Genomic DNA, 27047 nt, shown 5'->3' with positions numbered 1-27047 from the left:
GGGGCCACCATGGGCCCACGAGACAGGGGGCACGCCCAGGGGGTGTGGGCGCGCCCTCCACCCTCATGGCCAGGTGCTTTCCCCCCTTGCAGTGTTCTTAGTGGCTAAAATCCTCAATATTCCATAAAAAATCATACTAAATTTGCAGGGCATTTGGAGCACTTTTATTTTCGGGATATATTTTTATTGCATGTATAATTCAGAAAACAGACAGATAATACTATTTTTGCTTTATTTATTCTAAATAACAGAAAGTAAAAAGAGGGTACAGAAGGTTGTGCCTTCTAGTTTCATTCATCTCATGGTCATCAAAATGAATCCACTAACAAGGTTGATCAAGTCTTGTTAACAAACTCATTCCGAATAACACGGAATCAGAGAAATTTCGAATAACACTAGGTTACCTCAACGGGGATATGAACATCCCCAATAATAAGAATATCATATATTTTTCTTGATAGTAGGAAGAGGAAATTCAAAACCTCCAATAATGATAGTTGGAACTTTTCCAATAGAATTGATTCTATGAACTTGAGGTTGTTTCCTCGGAAAGTGTATCGTATGCTCATTACCATTAACATGAAAAGTGACATTGCCTTTGTTGCAATCAATAAAAAACCCTGCAGTATTCAAAAAGGGTCTACCAAGGATAATCGACATACTATCGTCCTCGGGAATATCAAGAATAACAAAGTCCGGTAAGATAGTGACATTTGCAACCACAACAGGCACATACTCACAAATACCGACAGGTATAGCAGTTGATTTATCAGCCATTTGCAAAGATATTTCAGTAGGTGTCAACTTATTCAATTCAAGTTTACTATATAAAGAGAGAGGCATAACACTAACACCGGCTCCAAGATCACATAAAGCAGTTTTAACATAGTTTCTTTTAATGGGGCATGGTATAGTTGGTACCCCTAGATCTCCAAGTTTCTTTGGTATTCCACCTTTAAAAGTATAATTAGCAAGCATGGTGGAAATTTCAGCTTCCAGTATATTTCTTTTATTTGTAATGATATCCTTCATATATTTAGCATAAGGATTCAATTTAAGCATATCAGTTAAGCGCATACGTAAGAAGATAGGTCTAATCATTTCAGCAAAGCACTCAAAATCCTCATCATCCTTTGTCTTGGATGGTTTAGGAGGAAAAGACATGGGTTTCTGAACCCATGGTTCTCTTTCTTTACCGTGCTTCCTAGCAACAAAATCTCTTTTATCATAACATTGATTCTTTGATTGTGGGTTATCAAGATCAATAGCAGGTTCAATTTCTACTTCATTATTATTGCTAGGTTGAGCATCAATATGAACATTATCATTAACATTATCACTAGGTTCATGTTCATCACCTGATTGTGTTTCAGCATCAGAGATAGAAATATCATTGGGTTTCTCAGGTGTGTTTACAACAGGTTCACTAGACGCATGCAAAGTCTTATCATTTTTCCTTTTCTTCTTTTTAGAAGAACTAGGTGCCTCTAAATTATTTCTCTGAGAATCTTGCTCAATTCTCTTAGGGTGGCCTTCAGGATACAAAGGTTCCTGAGTCATTCTACCAGTTCTAGTAGCCACTCTAACAACAACATCATGTTTATTATTTAATTCATCGAGCAAATCACTTTGAGCTTTGAGTACTTGCTCATCTTGAGTGGTAACCATAGAAGCATATTTTCTAATGAGTTTAAGTTCACCTTTAACTCTAGCCATATAATCACTCAAGCGTCCAATCTCAAAAGCGTTATTCTTTAATTCTCTACCAACATAAGCATTAAAACTTTCTTGTCTAGCCATAAAGTCATCAAATTCATCTAAGCATGGGCTATGAAATTTAGTAGACGGGATTTCAACTTTATCATATCTATAGAGAGAATTTACCTTTACTACCTGTGTCGGGTTATCAAGACAATGTGTTTCTTCAACAGGCGGTAAATTAAGACCATGTATTTCTTGAATAGGAGGTAAATTGTTAACATCTTCAGCTTTAGTACCTTTTTCTTTCATTGATTTCTTTGCCTCTTGCATATCTTTAGGACTGAGAAATAAAACACCCCTCTTCTTCGGAGTTGGTTTAGGAATAGGCTCAGGAATTGGCTCCGGAAGAGTCCAATTATTTTCATTAGTCAACATATTATTCAATAACAATTCAGCTTGGTCGACTGTTCTTTCCCTGAAAACACAACCAACACAACTATCCAAGTGGTCCTTGGAAGCATCGGTTAGTCCATTATAAAAGATATCAAGTATTTTATTTTTCTTAAGAGGATGATCAGGAAAAGAATTAAGTAATCGGAGAAGCCTCCCCCAAGCTTGTGGGAGACTCTCTTCTTCAATTTGCACAAAATTATATATTTCCCGCAAGGCAGCTTGTTTCTTATGAGCAGGGAAATATTTAGCAGAGAAGTAATAAATCATATCCTAGGGACTACACACACAACCAGGATGAAGAGAGTTAAACCAAGTTTTAGCATCACCCTTTAATGAGAAAGGAAATATCTTAAGGATATAATAATAGCGGGACTTCTCATCATTAGTAAACAGGGTGGCTATATCATTTAACTTGGTAAGATGTGCCACAACAGTTTCGGATTCATAGCCATAAAAAGGATCAGATTCAACCAAAGTAATTATCTCAGGATCAACAGAGAATTCATAATCCTTATCAGTAACACAGATAGGTGAAGTAGCAAAAGCAGGGTTATGTTTCATTCTAGCATTAAGGGATTGATGCTTCCATTTAGCTAATAACTTCTTAAGATCATATCTATCATTGCAAGCAAAAATAGCTCTAGCAGCTTCTTCATCCATAACATAACCCTCAGGAACAACAGGCAATTCATAATTAGGGGGAGAACCTTCATCATCACTATCTTCAATAATTTGGTTCTCTCTAACCCTAGCAAGTTGTTCATCAAGATATTCACCGAATGGCACAGTAGTATCAAGCACAGAAGTAGTTTCATCATAAGTATCATGCATAGCAGAAGTGGCATCATCAATAACGTGCGACATATCAGAATTCATAGCAGTCGCAGGTTTAGGTGTCGCAAGCTTACTCAAAATAGAAGGAGAATCTAGTGCAGAGCTAGATGGCAGTTCCTTACCTCCCCTCATAGTTGAGGGAAAAATCTTACTTCTTGCGTCTTTCATGTTCTTCATAGTGATCAGCAGATATAAATCCCAAGTGACTCAATGAATAGAGCTATGCTCCCCGGCAACAGCGCCAGGAATGAGTCTTGATAACCCACAAGTATAGGAGATCGCAACAGCTTTCGAGGGTAGAGTATTCAACCCAAATTTATTGATTCGACACAAGGGGAGCCAAAGAATATTCTTGAGTATTAGCAGTTGAGTTGTCAATTCAACCACACATGGATAACTTAGTATCTGCAGCAAAGTATTTAGTAGCAAAGTAGTATGATAGTAATGGTAACAGTGGCAAAAGTAAAGATAGCAGTTTTGTAATAGTTGTAACAGTAGCAACGGAAAAGTAAATAAGTGAAACACAATATGTGAAAAGCTCGTAGGCATTGGATCAGTGATGGATAATTATGTCGGATGCAATTCCTCATGTACTAGCTATAACATAGGGTTACACAGAACTAGCTCCAGTTCATCAATGTAATGTAGGCATGTATTCCGAATATAGTCATACGTGCTTATGGAAAAGAACTTGCATGACATATTTTGTCCTACCCTCCCGTGGCAGCGGGGTCTTAGTGGAAACTAAGGGATATTAAGGCCTCCTTTTAATAGAGAACCGGACCAAAGCATTAACACATAGTGAATACACGAACTCCTCAAACTACGGTCATCACCGAGAAGTATCCCGATTATTGTCACTTCGGGGTTGTCGGATCATAACACATAATAGGTGACTATAGACTTGCAAGATAGGATCAAGAACTCACATATATTCATGAAAACATAATAGGTTCAGATCTGAAATCATGGCACTCGGGCCTTAGTGACAAGCATTAAGCATCGCAAAGTCATAGCAACATCAATCTCAGAACATAGTGGATACTAGGGATCAAACCCTAACAAAACTAACTTGATTACATGGTAAATCTCATCCAACCCATCACCGTCCAGCAAGCCTACAATGGAATTACTCACGCACGGTGGTGAGCATCATGAAATTGGTGATGGAGGATGGTTGATGATGACGACAGCGACGAATCCCCCTCTCTGGAGCCCTGAACAGACTCTAGATCAGCCCTCCCGAGAGAGATTAGAGCTTGGCGGTGGCTCCGTATCGTAAAACGCAATGAAACTTTCTCTCTGGTTTTTTTCTCCGCGAAACAGAATATATAGATTTGGAGTTGAGGTCGGTGGAGCATCAGGGGGCCCATGAGACAGGGGGCGCGCCTAGGGGAGGGGGCGCGCCCCCCACCCTCGTGGACTAGGCCCCCTGGCCTTGATTCTTTCGCCGGTATTTTTTATATTTTCCAAAAGTTACCTTCGTGGATTTTCAGGTCATTCCGAGAACTTTTGTTTTCTGCACAATAAACAATACCATGGCAGTTCTGCTGAAAACAGCGTCAGTCCAGGTTAGTTTCATTCAAATCATGCAAGTCAGAGTCCAAAACAAGGGAAAAGTGTTTGGAAAAGTAGATACGTTGGAGACGTATCAGGGTGGATAAAAGGGATCAAGGAGGACGAGAGAGATGGGATCCAACGTGGGTGTGTGTGTGTGCGTGGGTTGGGCGTGTGTGCATCGTGGGTGGGGCCCGGGGCTGTGTGGCTCGTGGGTGGGTGGGTGCCAAGTCATCGATCCGTGGGATCGATCCGTGCCATGCGTTTTTCTTTGCCGTCTGCCGGGGGCGGGGCGGCCGTTAGATACATTAGGTTATTTTCTTTGCCGTCTGCTTTCTGGCTCTTTGCCATCTGCTAGCAGACGACAAAGAAAGTGGTTGTTAAGTCCTTCTCGTTAATGGTTCGTCCATCCTCTTTGCCGTCTGCTAGCAGACGACAAATATTCTATGCCGTCAGCTAGCTGACGGCAAAGAGCAGGCTGACGGCAAACACCCGCTTTGCCGTCCACTCTTTATTTGCCGTCAGCTTTCTGTAAGCTGATGGCAAAGACCTTCTTTACCGTCAGCTAGCAGACGACAAAGAGCTGGCTGACGGCAAAGATCCTGATTCCAGTAGTGTATGCCTCATTTTCAAGCATTGCAATACCATTTGTGCTCACTTTTTTTACTTGCTACCTTGCTATTTTTTATTATTCCTATTACAAAAATCAATATCTTATCATTACTACAATTGTATCACCATCTCTTCGCTGAACTAGTGCTCCTATACAATTTACCATTGTATTTGGTGTGTTGGGGACACAATAGACTCTTTGTTATTTGGTTGCAGGGTTGTTTGAGACAGACCATCTTCATCCTACGCCTTCCACGGATTGACAAACCTTAGGTCATTTACTTGAGGGAAATTTGCTACTGTCCTACAAAACTCTGTGCTTGGAGGCCCAACACGAGTCTACAAGATTAAATTGTGTAGTAGACATCAATGGGGCAATGAGATATTCATGAACCAGCATTAAGTGAGGAAATCGATAAAAAAATATTAGTAAAATGGGTCAAAAGATGTCAACTGAACTATTTTTTTAAACTTTATCCAAGACAACAGTGAACTGCACCATGGTAATTAAGAACTCTGTAGTGTTCTTTTTACCGCCCATAATGAGTTGTGTTAGATGACAATGTCTGAATCTTTTTCCCTTGCAGTGGTTCCCGAAGTAGTTTACTCAAGATTACCTCCCAAACTACATGATTGGCGGCCGGCCATCACAATGGGTTGGACTAGAGTCGTGTGTGCCTTCTGCATGGAGGAGAGCACATTAGCGACATTTCGCTTCACCTTGTTCAGCAACCAGAATGTCTCTCGCCTCTTTCTTTACCATCTTTAATAGTACAAGTATACAACCTTGGTTCATCATTCTTTATTTGGTGCTAATGTAATTCTCTTTGTGATGTAATTCTTGAATGTATGTACCTGTGAATCGAATAATGCATTGGTTGTTGAACCTGATGGATATGAATGAAGTTATAGCCTACTTTCAAATTGAAATTTGGTACAATTTTAAATAGCAGCAATTAAATTAGGGTGAAAATACGCTTGTAGGTCATTACGGCGCACACGGTCTATAAAGCACAACGTGTGTGATAATACATCACAATACGACATGGTTCACGGAGAGGAAACATGTGTAACCATGCACATAGTTGTCGTTTGCAAAGCGTGTGTGGTGTCAGACAACATCACAAACGGTGCGAGAAAACTAAATGTTTGTGATAGTTGCCTTATCATACATGCTTTACAATCATGAATTGTTTCTGATGTGATGCGCATCGTAAATGTTGCACCACAGAATACCGACGACGGTGGTAATGCAAGCACAAACGAGTAGCAAGGATGGAGCGTTTGGGATACGAGAGATATCACAAACAATTGTCTGAAGACTCGCGTTTGGGATACATGTCGGCAACACATATGCTTTGTTATCCAAAATGTATGCATTGCTACTCCCTATCCCCGATGGTTTCTGGGTCGTGTGGGAAGGACCCCCCTATCGCACACATTGGCTAGGCAACGGTTTAAAATGCCGTCGCGGAAAGGCGTTAAAAACCATTTGTATAGCAGCTCGCTCTACCAATGATCACTCTCAAATCCCAGCAAAGCAACAAAATCTATGAACAGAAATGAGAGGAAGAACAAGAAGGAGAACACCAAAAACTCCAAGATCTAGATCCAAGGGGTTCCCCTCACATAGAGTAGAAAGTGATTGGTGGAAATGTGGATCTAGATCTCCTCTCTCTTTTCCCCCAAAACCAAGCAAGGATCCATGGAGTGGTCCACAGATAGTAGGCTCGAAGAAGGTCAACACTGGGGGAAGAACACGAGCTAGAAGGATAGGAACCATTGGGAAAAAGGCCCCCTTAAATAGGCCCCCCGAATCCAACCATTATGCCCTTAAGTCGTGCTCAAGCGGTACTACCATTCGGGGGAGCAGTACTACTGCTTAGCACTGTCAAAACAACCCAACGAGATAGAAAAACATGAATGGTAGTTCTGCCGGAGAGGTGGTGCCGCTTGGGGGAGAGGTAGTACCACTTTAGAGGTAGTACCGCTCAGGGGAGTAGTACTACTGCTTAGAGAGTTACTACCGCTCAAGCGGTTGGTTAACAAAAGCATAAAAATAAGTGGAAGTGGAAGCAGCACTGGCCAGCAAAAGTATTGCCTAAGAGGTACTACCGCTCGGGGGAGAGGTACCACCACTCTCTACTACCGCTCAAGCTGAAAAACTGCCCAAGCAAAACAGAAGAGCAAGAAAAACCAACTGCCATAACTTCTGCATATGAGTTCCGAATTGAGCAAACTCAAGCTTGTTGGATAGATGACGACGAGTACTATCCAAACAACGACAGTAGAAAAATGCTAATGATATAGAGATGTGAAACCTCTATGAATGAAGAACCGGCAAAAACTCCAACATAAAAAACATCATAGAAGATGCATATGAACTCCGTTTTGATGAACTCGAGCTTGTCGTAAAGATGACCATAAGCTCTAGAACTCACAAAGAGAAAAAACAAACAAGAACCAAGAAAGATTGTGCAAGGATGCAATGGATTGAGATCTCTACGAATGATATGATCAAGCTACTTACTTGAGAGTCCCCCTTGATAGTACGACAATCGATCCTATAACCCGGTCTCCCAGCTACCACCATGTCAATGATATAGAGATGTGAAACCCCTATGAATGAAGAACCGGCAAAAACTCCAACATCCAAAACATCATAGAAGATGCATATGAACTCCGTTTTGATGAACTCGAGCTTGTTGTGAAGATGATCATAAGATCTAGAACTCACAAAGAGAAACAACAAACAAGAACCAAGAAAGATGGTGCAAGGATGCAATGGTTTGAGCTCTCTATGAATGATGGGACAAATTCATTTTCCCCCCTAGATGGAACCTACCCACGGGTTTTGCCCTTACTTTTCGACTATGCTCAGTTTTGCCCTTAGATTTCCCTCCGAGGTCGCCCGAATGCCCTTTGACCGTTTGACCAATACTTTGAAAATTCATAACAAATTGATATGAACTTAGAAAATGCAAATAAGATATCAAAATGTTCACATAAACATTACCTTTATGTGTATGTCATTTGCATTCAGGACAAAAGTACCATTTCAACAACTTAAAGTTATTAATGTTATTAACATTATTAAAAATAAGAATTTATAAACAATAACTTTTTCAGGAATAAAAATTACACGCAAATGTAGGTGACATTTTTTGAACTTCCTTATATCTTATTTGCATTTTTTCGAGTTCATATCAACTTGTTATGAAGTTCCAAAATAATGGTCAAAGTCGTTTGAGCATTCATCACAAGTTGATATGAACTTAGAAAAATGCAAATAAGATATCAGGATGTTCAAAAAATGTCACCGACATTTGCATGCATTTTTTATTCCTAAAAAAGTATTTTCATACCTTTTTATTTATAGTAATGTTAATAACATTAATAACCTTAAGTTGATTAAATGGTACTTTTGTCCTGAATGCAAATAACATACACATAAAGGTAATGTTTATCTGAACATTTTTATATCTTATTTGCATTTTTCTAAGTTCATATCAATTTGTTATGAATTTTCAAAGTATTGGTCAAACGATCAAAGGGCATTCGGGCGACCTCATATCAATTCTGAGAACTTTTCCTCACAAGACTCGATCTCCTCCGTTGAATTTCTCGCACTTCATGATGTTTGAGAAACGGATGACCGAGACACAGTCTTTCAGAAGCATTAACTATTTACTCTGGGTAGACAGTACTACCTACATCCCCTATATCTGCTAGTCCACCACTAAAAGAGTTCACACAACTTATTCAACTATACCAGAGCCCATAATGGTTTGTGGCTGCACACGGAAGTTTCTAGCATGAATAATCTTATGATCCCTTTGAGCCTTGGTCGCGAACCATAGGATGATCACACGGGTACTCCGGGATATCCTAGGACAACACTGGATTCTCCAGGTGCCCTGACAACCACTCGGTACTCCAAGGTGCCTCAACCAATCCACCCAAATGTGTATTTAAGCAGCCACCTTAAGTTAACCATTAATTAACAATACTCACATCTGTCATGGATACACTCACCCAATCCACGTCTACGAACATAGCATAGCAATTCTGAGCATAACGTAGAAGTAACTCCCAAAGGTTTGATAATAAAAGGGCAATAGGTTCTACCTCATCATGTACTTTCCAAACCCACATGTTATTCAGATCCTAACCATGCAATGTTTGAGGATTGAGACTAATGCATAAAAACTGGGTAATAAAGAGGTATGATCAAAGTGTTACTTGCCTTGCTGATGATCTGCAAAACCTAGAGACTCGTAATAGCATGATACGTCTCCGTCGTATCTACTTTTCCAAACACTTTTGCCCTTGTTTTGGACTCTAACTTGCATGATTTGAATGGAAATAACCCGGACTGACGTTGCTTTCAGTAGAACTGCCATGGTGTTATTTTTGTGCAGAAATAAAAGTTCTCAGAATGACCTGAAAATCCACGGAGCAACTTTTCTGAATTAATTAAATATACTGGCGAAAGAATTAGCATCAGGGGGCCCACACCCTGTCCACGAGGGTTGGGGGCGCGCCCCCTGCCTCGTGGGCCCCCTCGACGTCCACTGACCTCAACTCCAACTCCATATATTTGCTTTCGCGGAAAAATCAGAGAGAAAGTTTCATCGCGTTTTACGATTCGGAGCCGTTGCCAAGCACTAATCTCTCTCGGGAAGGCTGATCTGGAGTCCACTCGGGGCTCCGAAGAGGGGGATTCGTCGTCGTCGTCATCATCAACCATCCTCCATCACTTTCATGGTGCTCACCATCGTGCGTGAGTAATTCCATCGTAGGCTTGCTGGACGGTGATGGGTTGGATGAGATTTACCATGTAATCAAGTTAGTTTTGTTAGGGTTTGATCCCTAGTATCCACTATGTTCTGAGATTGATGTTGCTATGACTTTGCTATGCTTAATGCTTGTCACTAGGGCCCGAGTGCCATGATTTCAGATCTGAACCTATTATGTTTTCATGAATATATGTGAGTTCTTGATCCTATCTTGCAAGTCTATAGTCACCTATTATGTGTTATGATCCGACAACCTCGAAGTGACAGCAATCGGGATACTTCTCGATGATGACTGTAGTTTGAGGAGTTCATGTATTCACTGTGTGTTAATGCTTTGGTCCGGTACTCTATTAAAAGGAGGCCTTAATATACCTTAGTTTCCACTCGGACTCCACTGCGACGGGAGGGTAGGACAAAAGATGCCATGCAAGTTCTTTTCCATAAGCATGTATGACTATATTCGGAATACATGCCTACATTACATTGATGAACTGGAGCTAGTTCTGTGTCACCCTATGTCATAACTATTGCATGAGGGATCGCATCGGACATAATTATCCATCACTGATCCAATGCCTACGAGCTTTTCACATATTGTGCTTTGCTTATTTACTTTACCGTTGCTACTGTTCCAATTACTACAAAACTGCTACTGTTACTTTTGCTACCGGTACCGTTACTTCCATACTACTTTGCTACTAAATACTTTGCTGCAGATACTAAGTTATCCAGGTGTGGTTGAATTGAAAATTCAACTGCTAATACTTGAGAATATTCTTTGGCTCCCCTTGTGTCGAATCAATAAATTTGGGTTGAATACTCTATCCTCGAAAACTGTTGTGATCCCCTATACTTGTGGGTTATCATAGCACGCCTCGCACTCCGGGTATTCTATCGCAAACAAACAATAAGATACATAAGCACTCAACTAGAAGCACAGGTAAAACTCAAATAAGAAGATCTAACCAGAAAGTTCAACTGAAGAACTCCGGTTTGCAAATTGAATCAAATCAAACGGAGCAACGAAACTCAAACTACGAGAAACAAGATTCATTTACTAATCTAGACTAAAGTCAAATTTTACAGTACCAAAATCTTGTTCAAGTTGGTTAAACGGAAAGAGGACTTCGGTACGAAGATCTAGGCACTTGTTTCATCTAATTTGGATAAACGAGCGAAAAGATAAACTCAAACGAAGATCAGGGCAAAAATTGCGATCGAAAATAATCGCGGAAAACCCTGGAAAAATAAAACGAGACGAACAGGCTAATGAACGAACGTTCGTTGTCTGCGACTAACTGACGAACAACGTTCGTTAAAACGAACGTACGGACGAACGTCCGCTAAATAACTAAACCGAAAAAAATTGAACTATCTATTTAAAAAAATAGATCTAGGTTTCTATAAAAAAACAAACGGTTTTCCGAGAAAAACCGGGACGGCGGCGGCGGCGGCTACCTCTGGCGAGTGGCGGCGGCGGCAGTGGGATCGGGGTGGCGGAAGCGACTCTGGTGGCGGACGGTTGGCGACGATGGCGGCGGCGACTCCGGCGGGCGGGCGGGCGGCGGCGGCGGCGACGCGACGGGGAGGCGGCGCGCGAGGTGACTGCGGTGGCGGCGCGCGTCTCGCGGAGGCGGCGGCTAGGGTTTCAAGCGGCGGAGCGGCTTGGGCTGGTGGGGTCGGGCCTCGCCCTTATAAAGGCTGGCTGGGTGGTGTCCGGGTCGGGCACGGCCCGTTAGGTCGGTGCGTTGTTTTTTTAAAATAAATCTGATGCGGAAAAACAAACAATAGAAATACTAAACGGAGTCCAAAAATCCTGAAATAAATTTGTGCGGTCCTATACTAATATTGCGGACAAAGTGAACATTTATTTGGGCCACTAATACAATTTTGAAAAACACATTTTTTTCCTAATTCAAATAAAATAGCAATAAAAGTCCAAATAAAATCTTAATTGATTTTAACATTTTTCCTCCAATATTTCTTTTATTTTGGATAAGTCATTTTATCTCCTCTCTTTTATTTTAACATTGGAAAGACTCAGAGAGAGAAATGATTAAAACCAAATTATCCTCTTTTCAAAATTTGAGAAAACTCAAATATGAAAATAACGAAATCCCCAACTCTCTCCGTGGGTCCTTGAGTTGCTTAGAATTTCTAGGATCAACCAAAATGCAATAAAATATGATATGCATATGATGACCTATGTATAACATTCCAAATTGAAAATAAGAAGATTAAATTTGGGATGTTACAAACCTACAAACCTATGTAAAACTCAAATAAGAAGATCTAACTAGAAAGTTCAACTGAAGAACTCCGGTTTGCAAATTGAATCAAATCAAACGGAGCAACGGAACTCAAACTACGAGAAACAAGATTCATTTACTAATCTGGACTAAAGACAAATTTTACATACCAAAATCTTGTTCAAGTTGGTTAACCGGAAAGAGGACTTCGATACGAAAATCTAGGCACTTGTTTCATCTAATTTGGATAAACGAGTGAAAAGATAAACTCAAACGAAGATCAGGGCAGAAATCGCGATTGAAAATAATCGCGGAAAACCCTGGAAAAATAAAACGAGACGAACAGGCTAATGAACGAACGTTCGTTGTTTGCGACTAACTGACGAACAACGTTCGTTAAAACGAACGTACGGACGAACGTCCGCTAAATAACTAAACCAAAAAAAATTGAACTATCTATTTAAAAAAATAGATCTAGGTTTCTATAAAAAAAATGAACGGTTTTCCGAGAAAAACCGGGACGGCGGCGGCGGCTACCTCTGGCGAGTGGCGGCGGTGGCGGTGGGATCGGGGCGGCGGAAGCGACTCCGGTGGCGGACGGTTGGCGACGATGGCGGCGGCGACTCCGGCGGGCGGGCGGTCGGCGGTGGCGGCGACGCGACGGGGAGGCGGCGCGCGAGGTGACTGCGGTGGCGGTGCGCGTCTCGAGGAGGCGGCGGCTAGGGTTTCAAGTGGCGGAGCGGCTTGGGCTGGCGGGGTCGGGCCTCGCCCTTATAAAGGCTGGCTGGATGGTGTACGGGTCGGGCACGGCCCGTTAGGTCGGTGCGTTGTTTTTTTAAAATAAATCTGATGCGGAAAAACAAACAATAGAAATACTGAACGGAGTCCAAAAATGCTGAAATAAATTTGCGCGGTCCTATACTAATATTGCGGACAAAGTGAACATTTATTTGGGCCACTAATACAATTTTGAAAAACACATTTTTTCCTATTCAAATAAAATAGCAATAAAAGTCCAAATAAAATCTTAATTGATTTTAATATTTTTCCTCCAATATTTCTTTTATTTTGGATAAGTCATTTTATCTCCTCTCTTTTATTTTAACATTGGAAAGACTCAGAGAGAGAAATGATTAAAACCAAATTATCCTCTTTTCAAAATTTGAGAAAACTCAAATATGAAAATAACGAAATCCCCAACTCTCTTCGTGGGTCCTTGAGTTGCTTAGAATTTCTAGGATCAACCAAAATGCAATAAAATATGATATGCATATGATGACCTATGTATAACATTCCAAATTGAAAATTTGGGATGTTACAAACCTACTCCCCTTAAGATGAATCTCGCCCTCGAGATTCGGGTTGGCTAGAAAATAGGTGTGGGTGGTCCTTCCGTAGGTCTTCCTCTCGTTCCCAGGTGTCTTCATCCTCGGTATGGTGGCTCCACTGAACTTTGCAAAACTTGATAACCTTGTTGCGTGTGACTTGGCTAGCAAACTGGAGAATCTTCACTGGTTTCTCTTCGTAGGTCAAATCATTATCCACATGAATCACTTCCAGTGGCACTGTATCTCTCAGGAGAATATTGGCCACCTCCACGTGGCATTTCTTTAACTGGGAAACGTGGAACACATCGTGAACTCCTGACAATCCTTCTGGAAATTCCAGCTTGTAAGCAACTTCTGCCATACGTTCCAAAACTTTGTATGGTGCCACAAAACATGGTGCAAACTCTCCCTTAACTCCAAAATGCTTAACTCCTCGAAGTGGTGACACACGAAGGTATAATCTGTCTCCAACTTCGTAAAATGTCTCGTTGCGTTTAGAATCTGCATAACTCTTCTGCCTGGATTGGGCTACCTTGAGTCTGTCGCGAATCAGTTTAACCTTCTCTGCAGACTCCTTAATCAAATCTGGTCCAAACAACTGACGATCTTGAATTTCGTCCCACAATAACGGTGTCCTCCACCTCCTTCCGTACAAGGCTTCGAAAGGGGCCATCTTCAAACTGCCTTGATAACTGTTGTTGTAAGAGAACTCTGCATACGGCAAATTGTCATCCCAACTAGGTCCATAATCTAGCGCACAAGCTCTCAACATGTCCTCCAGAATCTGATTGACTCTCTCGGTCTGTCCACCTGTGTGTGAATGAAAGCTTGTACTGAACTCTAGCCTAGTACACAAAGTCTCCTGCAACTGATTCCAGAATTTTGAGGTAAACTGGGTTCCTCTATCTGATACTATGGTCCTTGAAACTCCATGCAGACATACGATCCTGGTCATGTATATCTTTGCCAACTTTGCACTTGTATAAGTGGTCTTCACTGGGATGAAATGAGCTACTTTCGTCAATCAATCGACTACAACCCATATAGAGTCATAGCCCGAACGGGTCCTGGGCAATCCCATGATAAAATCCATGCCAAGCTTGTCCCACTTCCATTCGGGTATTGGCAATGGCTGTAGCAATCTTGCTGGCTTCGGATACTCTGCCTTAACTCTCTGACATACATCACATACAGCTACATACTCAGCAATATCCTTCTTCATTCTGGTCCACCAGAAACTTTCCTTCAAATCTAGATACATCTTGGTGTTTCCTGGGTGAATCGAATATGGCGAATCGTGGGCCTCCTGCAGAATCAACTTCCTGATCTCGGGGTCATTAGGCACATAAACGCGATCCTCAAACCATAAGGTATTGTGCTCATCCTCATGAAATCCTTTAGCCTTTCCTTTATCTCGGCAATCTCCTTGTCGGTCTTCTGTGCTTCTCTGATCTTATCCATCAAAGTAGACTGGATTTCCAATGCTGCTACATAACCTCTCGGAACTATTTCCAAACATAGCTCGCGAAGATCCTCTACTAATTCCTTGGGTAATCCTCCGGTCATGAGCGTATTGACACAACTCTTGCGACTCAATGCATCGACTACTACATTAGCCATTCCGGGATGATAGTGCAACTTCATATCATAATCCTTAATGAGCTCCAACCATCTCCTCTGCCTGAGGTTCAACTCCTTCTGCATGAATATATACTTCAAACTCTTGTGATCCGTGTATACCTCACAATGGTTTTCGATGAGAAAATGTCTCCAAGTCTTCAATGCATGCACTATGGCTACTAACTCCAAATCGTGTGTAGCATAATTTTGCTCATGAGGTTTAATCTATCGTGAGGCATATGAAACAACTCTTCCCTCCTGCATAAGCACTGCTCCAAGTCCTCGACGAGAAGCGTCACAATACACTTGATAATCCTTATGTTGATCTGGAAGAATCAGCACTGGGGCTGTAACCAAACGTTTCTTCAACTCCTGAAAACTGGCTTCAAACTCCTCAGTCCATTTGAACTTGGTGTCCTTCTTCAACAACTCTATCATGGGCTTTGCAATCCTGGAGAAATTCTCAATGAACCTCCGATAATATCCTGCGAGTCCAAGAAAACTCCTGATCTCTCCAACTGATGTGGGTGCTACCCATTTAGTCACATAAACAACCTTGGTGGAGTCTACTGCTATTCCTTCTCCGGATATAACATGTCCGAGGAATCCAACTTCCTTCAACCAAAACTCACACTTGTTGAACTTGGCATATAACTAGTGTTCCCTGAGCTTTTCAAGAACCAAACGCAAATGCTCCTTATGCTCCTCTTCATTCTTCGAGTAGACCAATATATCATCAATGAACACCACGATGAACTTATCCAAAAACTCCATAAACACCTTGTTCATCATGTTCATGAAATAGGCAGGCGCGTTAGTCAGACCAAATGACATAACGGTATACTCATATAGCCCGTACCTTGTGGTAAAAGTTGTCTTAGGTATATCCTGCTCTCAAATCTTCAGCTGATGATATCCTGATCGCAGATCGATCTTGGAAAACACTTTAGCTCCTTGCAACTAGTCAAAAAAATCATTGATCATCGGCAGTGGGTACTTGTTCTTGATTGTCACTTCATTCAACACACGATAATCAACAACCATCCTCAATGATCCATCCTTCTTCTCCACTAGAAGTACCGGGGATCCCCAAGGTGACGAACTTGGTCGGATGTAACCTTTATCCAGTAACTCCTTAATCTGCTTCTTAATTTCCTCCAAATCCTGTGCGGGCATCCGATACGGTCTCTTTGATATTGGCCATGTGCCTGACAAAAGCTCAATCAAAAACTCAATGTCTCTATCCGGTGGAATGCCTGGCAACTCCTCTAGAAATACATCGGGGTAATCCTTCACCACTGGTACTTCCTCATGTACAACTCCTAATAAGGAATTCACTTGAGTCCTCTTTGGCACATGCCGGGATACATATTTAATCCTTCTTCCTTCTGGGGTGGTGAGCATAATCGACTTACTAGCGCAGTCAATGTTCCCTCCATACTTTGATAACCAATCCATGCCTAATATTACATCTAGTCCTTGCGACTCCAATAGTATTAGGTCTGAGGGGAACACGTAGTTAACAATCCTTAATGGTAACCGATCACACCATAGGATGGCCATATACTCTGCTCCTGGCAAGGTTACTAATATGGGTTACCTAAGGGCTTGGGTTGGCAGGTGATACTTATCCACAAATCCCCTTGATATGTATGAATGCAGTAAATGACTTAACCAAAAACTTACCTATAACTGCATCTGGTTGCGCTTCAACCTCCTCCACGCTAACGTGGTTCACTTGTCCCCTGTTGAAAGGGTTGGGCTTCTTCCCAGAGATTCCATTGCCATTTCCATTCTTTACTTCAGAACACTCGGTGGCGTAGTGTCCATTCTTCCCGTACTTGAAACAAGTAATGTGACTTAGATCCTTCTTGGCGGGCGTTGCTGGGTTGGAATGGTTCTGGACGTTGCTTCCTCCATTCTCATTCCCATTCTTGGGGCCACTGTGGTTATGCGAACTTCCTCCATTGGAATTATGGCCTCCATGGTTATGGTGAATGTGTCCTCCCGAGTTCGGGGTAAAACGGGGTTTCTGCTGAGCTCCTGAATTGTACTTCCCTTGTCTGTACTTCCCTTCAATCATAAGAGCTCTGTCTACCAACTCATGGTAGTTGTTGAAGATTGCCACCATCAACTACATGCTCAGCTCATCATTCAGTCCTTCCAGAAACTTCTCCTGCTTAGCAGCATCTGTAGCTACGTCATCAGTGTCATAACGTGCTAACTTACTAAACTCATCCACATACTGGCCCACTGTGTGTCCTCCTTGGCGCAAGTTGCGAAACTCACACTTCTTCATGTTCATAGCTCCTGCTGAAACATGGGCAGTGCGGAAAGCCTTCTGAAACTGGTCCCATGTAACCGTGTCAATGGGGTAAGTGTGATAGAGGCGGGGTGTCCCGATCTTTCGATGAGATGATAACTATCGATTTGGTAAAGATGACTTTGACGATCCGACTACAAACAAGCACGACGTTGCGCCTTAGCAATCGCTAAACCAACTCCGAGAGGTTATTGACCATGCCGAAGCACAATCAACCTGACCACGAAGGTCTATTCCTGCAAGCAATCGAAGAACAAGCAAAAATATGATAAAGCATTCTGAATATTGCGAATATAGATGAAGTATTGATAAAGGTGGGGATCCGGAAGCGGTCTTGGTCTGGTCGTTGGACACAAACGAAGTACACGAAGTTGCAATGGCTAACTTTTAACTAAACAAATCCCAAGGAAAAAGCTACTAGATGGATCTACTTGTATAGGAGCAAGGGGTGGCGGCCAAGGAGGTGGGAGGACGTACCAAGGCAGCCTAAAACTAACCCTAGGTCGTACAAGGCTCATGGGCCCAAGTGGAGATGATGCAACACCTTTGGGCTTGTAGTTTGACTCGGAATCTGCTGCAACGTCAGATTGTTTCGTCCGTAACTCAACGCTCCGGACGAATTTGAAGGTGAATCCAATTGGGATGGAAAGAGCACGAAATCTAGTTTCCAACAAAAAAAGAATCACCCAATTCGGAGTCCGTATGAAAAAGTTGTTGGCGTTTTGAGTCAGGTATGTCTGTGCAGTCTGAATCTGAATCCAGAACGTGAGAGACTTGGACTCTATCTTCTCTTGGCCCAAAAGTGACGTGAGAGGACTTTTTGAATACAACCTAAACATCTCCTTTTCCCTTATCTTCATATGTGGATTGTACAAATGTCCCATACACCTGCAATTAGACAAAACACAAAAGTGTGTGAAGTATTTTTGTTCTGGATAACATAAATAGACTATTGAATAGTTTGCATTAGAAATCACCTGACAAATATGCATTTATGCAATATTTTTGGTCGTATCCAAGGTAGTCATGTCCTCATCAAAGTGGCTATGAAATTCTCCCACCATGATGATGCGGGTCCATCAAGCTGATGTGCAGCAAAACGCACTCTCTCCGCATCTGTGCATCCTACAGTGGTCAGCTCCCTTCCAATCTTGCGGAGCCAATCATCTGCAACAATCGGCTCGGTGCTACTAGAGAACACCGGCGGATTCAGCCTTAGGAAACGGGCTAAGTGATCAACATGTAGTGGTGGTGGTGTTTTTTTGTTGTTGTTGTTGTTTCCTTGGTTTTGATTCTGAACTAATAGCTGCATCAGGGTATTCTGCTGCTGGATCAACTGAGTGAGCTTCGGTGGGAAAGCAAATCCATTGTCACGTCTCGGAGGCATCTGATGGGTTTAGGAAAGGTGAGAAAACAGAATAGAAATGAGGTCTAAGGGGAAAACACTACCCATATGCACATGAGACAAACACAATCATATCACTTCAATCAATTCAAACAAGGGCATATAATCGGTCTAACTATCATACAAAAGTGCTCGGACTATACTATATACATGGGAGAATACTACTACTGATATGGTGGTCGTCCATAAGTTTTAATAGGTAGAAGACTCCATGATATCTACTCCAGCTTCATCGACATAGTCATCATCGCTGTCGTCGGGGTCTGACTCAATGTCGTCGATGATGATGTAGTCCTCTGAATGAATGTCCTTGGAATCGTCGTCATCTCCTCCTGGCGTGAGGTCTCCCATGAACACTCCTAGCTTCCTCGTCAGATCGTCATTCTTCTCCACTAGCATCGTTATTTCCTCCTCATATCCATCGCATGTAGACTTGAGTTCTTCCTCCAGCTCTGAAATCCTGGTCATTGCCTTCTTCAGATCTATCATGCATGTGCACATCTGGTTCTCCTGGCGACAAATGTGCTGGTTTAACTCCTGGATGAAAGCTGCAATGGAAATGTTCCTCCTGGTGTTGATCATCTCCCATTGCTCATCTCGGCGTCCACATATTTGGTAAATAGTATCCTTAAGATCCTTGTGGTAAACTTCTCCAATGCGTCCATAGCGATGTGGGATGCCATGCTCTTTCCTAGACTCAAGGTTGGTGCATCAAAGGAAAACTCTATGGGCTCAGTGACTGTCATGAACGTCCTTCCTGGAATTTGAACTCAAATCATCCAACGCTCCTCTTCTGGTAAAGTGGCGATGTAGGTCCCGGTGAAGCTTGGTATTCCGATGTTCAGGTACCTACTAACTTCCTTCAAGTGTTGTCCAAAAGGTGTATCTTCATCCAGTTGTGTAAACTTGTTCCTTGATTCCGCCACCCTATAGAGTAGAAAAGGGAGAGGAGTCAGAAATGAGTAGAGAAGAGTGACCTACGGTTTTAGCTTAGTGGTCGTGTCCTACAGTCAGCGTGTGTTCTGATACTATCTTGTAGCGACCAGACCTCAAACAGTCTAGTCTTTGTGCATCAGTGTCATCCCTGGATCGGTAATGCTGACACGCACAGTACTTGAGGATTTATAACAGAGTTTCAACCACACACTTATTACATCGAATGTCTCAAAAGAGAACTTATTACAATAATATGGCTTAAGGCCATCTAAATAAGATAACAGCGAAAGGCTTGGGGGATAAAGTGAGTCCATCAATTCCAATGGCATAGCTGAGTGAACGACAACGACCTATAGCACCTTACTCGTCGTCTGGAAAGTTTGCAACATGATATGTTGCAGCCCGAAATGGGTCAACACATGGAATATGCTGGCAATGTAACACATAGAGTAATGAACAGGTAAATGCTATCACTACATGCATATATGGCTGGTGGAAAACTCTATGGTTATAGTTTTTGCATACAGCCAATTTTTCCCTACAACAAAGGAATAAATTTTATTTAACTATCATGGTGGTTTTTAAACATTGAGAAGGTTCCTCCAACTCAATACCAATTAAACATCATCAATTAACCCAATCAAATTAATTTAGACTGATGAGATCAACATGATAATCCAAGAACCATATACTCAAGATGTCCATAACCGGGGACACGGCTAACCATGATTAGTTTGTACACTCTGCAGAGGTTTGCGCACTTTTTCCCACAAGACTCGATCTCCTCCGTTGAATTTCTCGCACTTCATGATGTTTGAGAAACGGATGACCGAGACACAGTCTTTCAGAAGCATTAACTCTTTACTCTGGGTAGACAGTACCACCTACATCCCCTACATCTACTAGTCTACCACTGAAAGAGTTCACACAACTTATTCAACTATGCCAGATCCCATAATGGCTTGTGGCTGCACACGGAAGTTTCTAGCATGAATAATCTTATGATCCCTTTGAGCCTGGGTGGCGAACCGTAGGATGATCACACGGGTACTCTGGGATATCCTAGGACAACACTGGATTCTCCAGGTGCCCTGACAACCGCTGGGTACTCCAGGGTGCCTCAACCAATCCATCCAGATGTGTATTTAAGTAGCCACCTTAAGTTAACCATTAATTAACAATACTCACATCTGTCATGGATACACTCACCCAATCCATGTCTACAAGCATAGCATAGCAATCCTGAGCATAACGTAGAAGTAACTCCCAAAGGTTTGATAATAAAAGGGCAATAGGTTCTACCTCATCATGTACTTCTCAAACCCACATGTTATTCAGATCCTAACCATGCAATGTTTGACGATTGAGATTAATGCACAAAAACTGGGTAATAAAGAGGTGTGATCAAAGTGTTACTTGCCTTGTTGATGATTCGCAAAACCTAGAGACTCGTAGTAGCACGCTTCACACTCCGGGTATTCTAACGCAAACAAACAATAACATACATAAGCACCCAACTAGAAGCACAGGTAAAACTCAAATAAGAAAATCCAACAAGAAAGTTCAACTGAAGAACTCCGATTTGCAAATTGAATCAAATCAAACGGAGCAACGAAACTCAAACTACGAAAAAAACAAGATTCATTTACTAATCTAGACTAAAGTCAAATTTTACAGTACCAAAATCTTGTTCAAGTTGGTTAAACGGAAAGAGGACTTCGAGACGAAGATCTAGGCGCTTGTTTCATCTAGTTTGGATAAACGAGCAAAAAGATAAACTAAAACGAAGATCAGGGCAGAAATCGCGATCGAAAATAATCGCGGAAAACCCTGGAAAAATAAAACGAGACGAACAGGCTAACGAACGAACGTTCGCTATCTGCGACTAATTGACGAACACCGTTCGTTAAAACGAACGTACGGACAAACGTCCGCTAAATAACTAAACCGAAAAAAATCGAATGATCTATTTAAAAAAACAGATCTAGGTTTCTAAAAAACCGAACGGTTTACCGAGAAAAACCGGGACGGCGGCGGTGGCGACTACCTCCGGCGAGTGGCGGGAGCGGGATCGGGGCGGCGGCGACTCCGGCGGCAAGCGGTCAACGGAGGCGACGACTCCGGCGGGCGGGCGGTCGGCGGCGGCTGCGACGAGACGGGGAGGCGGCAGCGGCTAGGGTTTCGGGCGGAAGGGCGGCTTGGGCTGGCGGGGTCGGGCCTCGCCCTTATAAAGGCCAGCCGGGCAGTGTTCGGGTCGGGCACGGCCCATTATGTCGGTGTGTTGTTTTCTTTTTAAATAAATCTGACACGGAAAAACAAACAAAAGAAATACTAAACAGATTCCAAAAATCCTAAAATAAATTTACACGGTCCTCTAATATTATTGCGGACAAAGTGAACATTTATTTGGGCCACTAATGCAATTTTATAAATGCATTTTTTTCCTAATTCAAATAAAATAACAATAAAAGTCTAAATAAAATCTTAATTGATTTTAATATTTTCCCTCCGTTATTTCTTTTATTGTGGAGAAGTCATTTTATCTCCTCTCTTTTGTTTTAACATTGGAAATACTCAGAGAGAGAAATGATTAAAACCAAATGATCCTTTTTTCAAAATTTAAGAAAACTCAAATATGAAAATAATAAAATCTCCAACTCTCTCCGTGGGTCCTTGAGTTGCTTAAAATTTCTAGGATCAACCAAAATGCAATAAAATATGATATGCATATGATGACCTATGTATAACATTCCAAATTAAAAATTTGGGATGTTACATGCAGGGCATTCAACGATTGCAAGATATTGATACCTCCACGGACTGATGCATTGGTTTCTCACTGAGGAATTTTTTTTGTTTCCTACTACAAACTCCTACATTGGGGAGCCCAACATTGCTAGGATTGCTAGCAATAACCACCAGCTTTAGTGGAGGTGATCGTCCCACAATGCCAAAAGGCGCACACCACCGCGAGCCAGGGAGCCACCGTTGTCACCCACCTGGGAACCGACCATAATGCTGCATTAGACATTGATTAGGGACCCACCGTCAGCCGCTGGAGACCGCACGAGTTAGCACATGCGAGAATATCCCCTCCGCCGCCACATGCTCGGGAGCTGACGCCGTCGCCTCAGACTGGGGATCCACCGCCAGCCGTCGGAGACAACATGGGCTAACACAGAAAAGAAGGCCGCCGCCACCACATAGGCTTTGCCCAGTGGTGTCCTCCAGCGGCGGCGAAAAGGGGATGCCCGTGTCGCCTAGGTTTCAGTGGTGCGGAACAACCCTTTTTTTGTCGTTGAGTCTAATGATGATTGTATTGGGATCACCAGTTGCGTTCCAAGAGAAGCAAACACATTGATACAAAATTTAACCTCATCAGAGAATGCATCAACATGTTGGTATGGATGAACAACTTACAGATCTTCTTACCAAAGGCGCTTGGGTGAGTGAAATCTGTTGAAATGAGGCAAAACTTCCGTGTCATACAGATGAAGGCTGTGCGGCAGGTTTAAAGGGATGTTTTGTTATGCACATAAATCCATTGCTCAAGTTTCTAGCAAGTACTTCCTCCGTTCCGAATTATAAGATGTTTTAATTTTTTCCTAATCATATGTATATAAGCACGTTTTAATGTATTTGTTCACTTATTTTAGTCTATATGTAGTCCATATTGAGATATCCAAAACATCTTAGAATTCGGAAGAGAGGTGACAGTTTACGTGTACCGGAATCGTGTGAAGTCGGAAACTTGGTCTTTCTGTGTGTCCGTTCTCTGACAGTGTTGCAGCGAGTTCGCGTTGAGTTCTTGAGATGCTGCAACTACATAGGTGTTAACTTTGGAAGAGGAGTTGATTAATTATTTCATAGGCGAAAAGAAAGGACTATCTTCTTTGATAAATTGCATAGGAATTCACCTACTGTATAGGTTCATCGTTTTCTACTAGCTAGAGTGGCTTCTGCCATCTTCAACGGGCATTAGAAGTGATCGAATTGTTGAAGCAATAGAGATTGATGGATCGCTTTTCCTGTGGAAGACGATCCACATATTGTTCATCGTGTCTCGAATCTTTTAAAAGTTACATAAAGCAACTTTACACGGCAACAGTACCATGCACTAGAATATATATAGGAGCTAAGCAGTCCAAATCGTAGCCTGTAACTCGATCAAGCACGCGACCCACCTCGTCTGAACTTTCTGCCTCATGCACCACATAGACGAAAGCAGCCCGTTGGGTGCCATACATTTTGCAGAACGTGTTTCATCTTTTATCTACTGTGTGCATGCATGCAGAAGGAGTTTTTCAACCTTTTACCACTGAATGCAGCCAGTATATAGTTTTACCGCTAGCGCCCAGCAGGCAGGCAGGCAGGCAGGAGGCAGGGGCGAGAACTAAAGCCTAATTCCAAGTTCATCCGACGACGACTGATCCGCCGACGAGCTGCTGAATATGTGTGCCGTCCCAGCTCCAAACTTGAGCGACAAGGATTCAGGAGTAGCTTCTGGCAAGCTACCTGCTTGGCTCGGGAGTGGTCAGGAATCAGAATGATGCATGTGGCGCAATGAGCCCATATGAACCTCCTGATAATCTGTCAAGAATGATCAAAAAATGAAAGTCTAAGAGCAACTCCAATGGAGCGACCCATTTCGTCCGTCCGCGTCTGTTTGGGTTGGCGCGGACAAAAGTGGCGGTCCAATGCGCCGACCCAAACTTAAATCGTGTCCGTCTGGTGTCCGCGCCGACCCATTTCCAGCCCAAAATTACGCCTGGAATGTGTCGGCGCAGACGCGAAGCGGCCGCGCCGCGCGTCTCCTTGCCGTCCGCCGCATCCCCACCTGGCGGCCACCCAACCGTCATCGGTCGTCTTATTTATGACGACCACCGACAGCGGGCCCACGCGTCAGCCAGTGCGCGCGTCCTTTTTTAACCACGCGTGCGGCGGGGTCGGCCTCATCCACTTCTCCCGTTCACATCTGGCCCCCCACCACTCCCTTTGCTTCCTCGCCGGCGATCGCAAACCCTAGCGCGCGCCATGGGCCTCTTCAGCAGCAGCAATGGCAAGGGCAAGGGCAAGGGCACCCCTGGCACCTCGTCATCCCGTGCTCCCCCTCCCCCTCCATCGTCGGCGCGTTTCCGCCCTGAACGCCGGTGCCTGCACATCCTGGTGCACCAAGCGCGGTGGCACTGGAAGTACAGGCAGCCCCTCCCCTACCCCGATGTGACGCTGCCGCACCATTGGCATTTGGATCCAAACCGGATCCCGGTGCCGGCAGTTCCGCGGACCCAGCGGACGCACGACGACGAGTGCGCGCTGCTCATGCCGAAGCAGCGTCGGCTGCCCGAGTACGCCGCCAACTCTCCCAACTGGGAGGCTTAGTTCGCCCTCGAACACGAGGAGCAACGGCGCTTGGGTGTCGACGCCGTCCCACCGCCGCCCCGGAGGTAGAGCCGGAGGACATGGAGGCGGAGGCGGAGTACCAATCCGCCCTCGAGGAGGCCCTGCAGCACGCGCTGGAGGCTAGCCGTATCGACGAGGATGCGCACTGGGATGGGCTGGAGCAAGCCCTTGCCCTGTCGGCGGCGGGGGACTCCGTCCACACCCCGCTCTTCGTGCCGCCGCCTCCACCGTCGTCGCCCGTCCAGCCCAAGCCGGAGCCGGAGCCGGAGCCGTCGCGTAAGCGCTCCCCGCCTCCACCCAGTTGGCCGGAGGAGGCCTACTCGTGGACGTGTCAGTACCGCGAGTTGGTGAGCGTGCCTCCCGTCCACTTCGCCGCCACGCCAGAGGAGGAGGCGGCCCACCTCGAGCGATGGAAGGAGCACTGACTCCGCCAGGAGCAGGCCGACGGCGAGGAGTAGATGCGCTACGAGGCCATGCTCCAACACGACGCCGAGGCGCTTCGGCTCGAGGAGAAGGAGGAGGAGCATGCGCGGCTTGCCGCAATGCCGCCGCCCCAGCAGACGCCGGAGGAGGCTGCCCTAGCAGCGTACCAGGCGGCGTTCGGGTGGGCTGGCCCTGCTTCGGTCTTCATCGACCTCACCGACGACGGCGGCGTTGAGGGCAAGGGCAAGGGCAAGACCGATGACGTCTAGGGCAGCGTGCGGGGCGGCAGCAGGCGGACGCAGACTTTTTTTTATATTTTATTTAATGTTTATTAGATTTAGGTGGACTTTGGCCATCGTTTAACCGGCCATTTTATGTTTAATTATGTTTATTTATGTTTATTTCGTGCAACTTATTTTTTTTTCACGCCGGTATATTTGGGTCGACCTTCCCGTTGGGCGGTCAAGCTGACCCATTTTAAAATACGAATGTGCACGTCCGCCTGACCGACCCAAACATACAAAAAATGGACAAAGCGCACGTTCGTTTGGGTCGCCCCGTTGGAGTTGCTTTAATCCAAGCTCATCCAGTCTGGGGCTGTCTGCTGGTCCTCCCCCTCCAACCCGGCCTGGCCTACTGGCAGAGCCGTTCATCCCTAACCGGTCATATGGACAACCTGCAGTTTCGTCAAGAATTTGCAGCCAGCATGCAGGAGGGACACACATACGCAGCTACATGCCTCGTTTCTCGCGAGAATGCTGCAGCAGCAGCTGAAAGCCTGAGAGCGAGAGTCCGTCGTCTCGTCCACATGTGAAGCCTGCTGCCCCTCGCTTATATCTGCATGGCGTTTCCCCCTCAATCCGAGATGCCCGCTTGTCCCCCTCCTGCACGGATCTCTCGTCGCTCTCGGTCTCAGGCACCACAGTTGCAGTATACGACCATCTCCCTGGCATTTGCGTCTCAAGTGCATCATTCATTTACCAACACCAAAAGCCAGTCTGTTTGTCAAAAAAAAAGTCACTGTACGCATGACTCTTTTCTCTCTAGAGCATCTACTGCCGGACTCCTCAAATTGATCAGACGAATTTAAGACCGCTAACCGGACAGATAAGAGAAGAAACAAGTTAACCCAACCGAACCTTTCAAAGCCTTCCTTAACATCCGGGATATCTGATACTTCTCATATTGCCCCAATATATGGGTTGAGTATGAGGAGTGCCCAGACATATCCGACCAGTGGTCCTGCGTCTGTCATATAGGATTTGACTAATTGCGGATTATATTTTTTGGGGAACGCTAAAACTCAGTCGATTGAGACTTTAGGAAGTCTCAGTCGACGAGATTAGCTGTCCCAATTCCATCGCCCTGTGTTTCAGTCGCTGATGTGTTCTTCTTTTAGGAACATAC

At 43.9% G+C, this 27047-nt stretch overlaps 1 pseudogene; it reads right to left on the bottom strand.

Moving 5' to 3' along the window:
• Positions 1-24676, bottom strand: part of LOC119360922 — a 30146-nt pseudogene extending 5470 nt beyond the window's left edge.
• Between the last annotated feature and the right edge of the window lie 2371 nt (positions 24677-27047).

Source organism: Triticum dicoccoides, chromosome 2B (genome assembly GCF_002162155.2).
Source record: "Triticum dicoccoides isolate Atlit2015 ecotype Zavitan chromosome 2B, WEW_v2.0, whole genome shotgun sequence".
NCBI classification, from domain to species: Eukaryota; Viridiplantae; Streptophyta; class Magnoliopsida; order Poales; family Poaceae; genus Triticum; species Triticum dicoccoides.
Note: the sequence above shows the minus strand (reverse complement) of the source record. Positions and strands in the feature narration are given on the sequence as shown.